The sequence below is a fragment of the Cicer arietinum genome, chromosome 5 (assembly GCF_000331145.2).
Source record: "Cicer arietinum cultivar CDC Frontier isolate Library 1 chromosome 5, Cicar.CDCFrontier_v2.0, whole genome shotgun sequence".
Lineage (NCBI taxonomy): Eukaryota > Viridiplantae > Streptophyta > Magnoliopsida > Fabales > Fabaceae > Cicer > Cicer arietinum.
In genome coordinates, this window is record NC_021164.2 from 37,718,332 (window position 1) to 37,723,026 (window position 4,695).

Consider the following 4,695-nt stretch of genomic DNA (forward strand, 5'->3'; position numbering starts at 1 on the left):
AAATGATTGTCTTGGTGGTTCAAATTGTTGTTGTGTTAGGTTGAAATAAAATGAATGGCAATGTGGTTCAGGCGCTTCATTTTCAATAGTAACAGGGGAGTTTGTGAAGTGTATTACGCCTTTGTCGTTGTGATGGTTGAGTTGACTCTTCTGCAACACCACATCGTGGGTCCTACAGTAGGTGTAGAGTGGATAGGTATAGATTGGAGTTATGTCTAAACCACACCATATACTCCTCTGTTGGTATTGGATATCCATGTAACGGTTGGCCGATAAGATAACGACTTCGGCGTTCATTCCAAAATTGAATCCATGCAGCATGTCTGTCTTTCCAACAAGGAACGAGCAATATCGAACTCCCATTAAGTTGTTATTCACAATCAAACACATAGTATCTTTACAGTTACTCAAATATAATCATTCAAAATCTTAACAAGGAACGAACAATATCGAACTCCCATGAAGTGAGAATGTACAGGAGACACATGTCCCAGTTGACGAAGAAAATCCACCTCCACATCGTCCATGTCGTATTCTTCGACCATCACGATGTGGGACTGGACACCATATAGACGATTAATGTAATAAAAATATTGTAATAAAATTTGGGTTTATTTTTTTTTCCACTCATTTTGTATTTGTATTTTTAATTATAATACTTAATTAAATTTTGTTATTTGTATGGACTCCATTTTATTTAAATTTTTTAATAATTATAAAAAATAAAATTTAATTAATAATTATTTTTTAAAAAATTAACATTGTATTTATTTATTTTATTAAAATAATAATTACTTAAATAAATAATTAATGAAACTTAAACTAACTATTTACTTAAAATAATAATTACTTAAATGAATAATTATTTAATTAAACTTAAATTAATTATTTAATTAAAAAATAATTATTGAATAATAGAGTGTGTATTTATTATTATAAAAGATGTTAACAAAAAATAATGTGACATTATCTCACATTTAGAAATTATAACTACCCACTCCTTTGTGTCATCGTTATTTGATCAAACTTCCTATATTTGTGCCTACTAAATATCACTACTAATAAAACAAATATACATATTTAATAATTAAAAAACAAAAAGCAAAACATGTACATTTGGGAAACAGTGCGACACCGATTTCCCTTCACTCCATTTAAAAATGAGAAGTCGGTCATGGGCATTTCAACTTGTCACCTTTCAAAAAATAAATTTTCAAAACAATGGTATATTGATACTTAATTAAAAATTGATCATAGTATGGTATTTAATTTTTTTTAGTGGTAGTATACAAAAAAGTCAAATACTCTTGTCCGAACTCAACTCACAAATGACTATAAAAGTAACGCGTAACGTCGTAAAATATTTGTCGATCATAAATTCTCTACAATTTCATTAAATTATTCTCATATGAATAGTTATAACTAGTTCTCCGAAAATATTTCCCAAACATATTACTAAATCATAACCCTCTCAAGAACTACGGAAATTTTTTTGTTGCAAAACGAGCCTTTTTAAAATTTTGCAAATGACAAAACTGTATGACGTGTTTAAAATCTGTAAAATTTTATGTTTATGATTTCTATTTTAAAAATATTTCACAAGGCAATTAAAATTATTTCACTAAGAAAAATATAATTTTGGTACTTAATTTCATAAAATAAAAATAGAGCTGACAAACTTAGCAACACGTTCAATACAAAATACAACAAAATTAAAGAAATTAGAGTCTTGAAAACTACGTGTCTTACATAATTCGCTAAGCAAAAATGACTGGAAAACTTCATATTTTGATTCTGACTAAAATTCGTTAAGCAAATTTGACAGATAGCCTTTGACATGAAACATATTTTATTTATTGTTTTATAATGTAATTATATTAAAGCTAGTTCAATAAATTTGGAATAGGATTGATAAAGATTATTGTTTGACAAACATAATATCATGGCATGCATTGATTTGATTGAAAATGATACAGTGAGACACAATGAAGTTTCACTAATGAAACATCTTTAAGGGAATTATACTGAAATAATTGAGATAGACTATACATAATTTCAAGTAGAAAAGTCTAGTGTATAAGAGCATGCATAACATTATTCTATATGTGTGTTGACTTACCTTGATGTTGTTGATTGCAATGATGTTTTGCTTTGATTATTCTTATTAATTGTGATTAACATGTTAATGTATTTAATTGTTGTTTTACTTGTTCTTCTCAATTATTTTGTACAATTATATGTTTTCAAAGCTCACTCGATTCGTTGTTTGTGTGTGTGCGTTTGTAAAAATGCAGTTATTTCAAGTTACCGATTCGAGATTCATGCTCTCATAGGTGATATTGAATGAGAGTCGTCTATTGTATTTTATTGAGTTATTTTGTTCTTCTCAATTATTTTGTACTATTACTTATTTTCCAATACACCCTATTTGTTATTTGTGTGTCCGTTTGCGAAAATGCACCCTATTTGTTATTTGTGTGTGTCCGTTTGCGAAAATGCAGCTATTTCAAATTATAGGTGTGTGATATGTGCTATGATAAGTGATACGGTTGAGTTGAAGTCGTTTGTTATATTTTTATGAAGAGCTACCATGCAAGACACAACCTTGACCATCATATATGCTGATGACATAATTTCAAATCTTCTAGTCAAGTATCTCAAAGAAGAATGGTACCAAAGAACCAGGAGAATCTATAGTATAAGTGCATGCATATGATGTGTTATTTAATTGTTGTTTTACTAGTTCTTTCCAATTATTTTGTACATGCTTTGGAAACTCACGTTTCACTTTCTCCAATAGCCCTAAATCCCTAATCTCACTATTCCAGTCTCTCAAATTTTCCACATTCGAGTCTCTTCATATGCAATTAACCCCTTTATGGGAGAAATATTCATCAACGACCCCCAATCTCAATCACGACCATTAACCCATATTTGCTGTAACCTCGTCGCGACCCCAAGCCAGTTTTTAGCTTCATCTATGAGCTTCTTCGTCTCACATTCAAAATTCTGGACTACGACGACGTCTCCGAACTCCTTTGAACTCAAAGGTAGACTTTTCATGTTTGTTTCCTGTTAACATTGTTTTTCATTTTCGTTTCCATCGATAAGCTTTTTTTGCCAACAATGAGAGGTTCATTTTGGATGAATGAACATATTGATGGTTTTTGGTGTTTCATTCAGATAAGTGAAAGGCTTCTTTAGGTTTCAAGTATGATTCAATTGAATTCAGGATATTGATCCCTTTAATTTGTTTTTTAGGGAGGAGACAATAATGATTATGACGATTGTTGTTGAGGTAATTTTTTTTTCCATTCAATTACTAATTTTGATATCCAAGTTTAGCTTTGTACTTTTGTTCATTATTTTTGGGTTTTAAAATCTGACTCCTTATTGTTGATAATTAGTCAGACTAGATATGTGTGTAGTTGTTCAAATTTAAATGTATTGTGTGATAATTGAAATCAAAACTAGCTGTATAATCTACTTTTCAGACCCCTAATCCAAAAAGAGAAAAATCGAGGTGTACTTTACTTTCTTGAAGAGACGGCCATCAAAGAAAGTTAAAAGTGGTAAATGCAAATAATTGTCTAACCTTCTTGAACAACATGATGATTGATGGTTTGAATTTTTTATATCTAATGTTATATTTTGTTATTCATATAAGGATTATAAAATTTCTGTTACAGAATATGTTCCGAGGTTATAGTCCAAAAAGGAGGACCCATGCTAGATTTTGGGAACTTTGGTGGTATGGATGTTAAATTGATTACATGGTTTTGATGGGCAACATATATAACTTAGAGTTTGGGATTTCTTGTTAACATTTAGGCAATGCATATTTTATTGTACAATGTTTAAAATTCAAAATCTTTGAGAGGCAACAAATATATAAATATTCTGTAGCACGGGATTTAAAGTTCATGGTTATTTAGGAACTTTGTAACAATACCTTTTAGCCTTTAACACTAATTTAATCTCTATCAGTCTTACAAATCTCGTTTTTTGTGGTATGTTGTTATGGTTTTGCATTTAGTAAAATGTGGCTATGTAATTGTAATAAGTGGTGGGAGAGGTTGACTTCATTTAAAGCAATCTTGCAGATGTTGTAGATTATGGGTCAGCCAGTCTCTGGTTGGGGGTCGTTCTACATATATACTGGCAAACTGTTGAATGAAACACGCTAAACTGGGCATGACTTGTATAAACTCTTCAACATGTATAAGTATGTGGTTCACAGTTACAAGTAGTTTAGCACCAAATCTTTAGAACTAAAGTGAAGATTTGATTATCACAAAATAGATTTCAATCCTTATACTTTACTAATTTTGTGAAGTAGGAAATTGTACTCTATAGTGTTTTGTCATGGTAGTTGTGCTTTCTTGTTTAACTAATGGTTAGTAATTCGGTTGCTTCCATGCTCAATGCTCTAAGTGATTTCTTGGTTCTTATAGATTTCTTATGCTTTTATTTTCTATTCAACTTATTTGAGCTATTTGTTTATGACATGCTTCAGAATTTGTATTGAAATTTTAGAAATAATTTTTTTCTATTCTTTATTCTAGGATTTACATTGATGCTCCTATGCAAAAAACAAAGATTTACCTTGATGTTCAAAATCTCAAACTTATAATAGTCGCTCTCACGATTTTTCTATCAATACATCGTATATTTTTTTAGGAGTAATATTATCTA

The 4,695-nt window shown here is 29.9% G+C and overlaps 1 long non-coding RNA gene across 1 annotated transcript; it reads left to right on the forward strand.

Annotated features, from left to right (window-relative positions):
* The first annotated feature begins 2,520 nt into the window (after positions 1-2,520).
* LOC140920214 (uncharacterized) lies at positions 2,521-4,423 on the forward strand. Its single transcript, XR_012162920.1, has 3 exons — positions 2,521-3,050; positions 3,262-3,298; positions 3,495-4,423. It is a non-coding gene; the product is annotated as an uncharacterized lncRNA (long non-coding RNA).
* Positions 4,424-4,695: the final 272 nt, after the last annotated feature.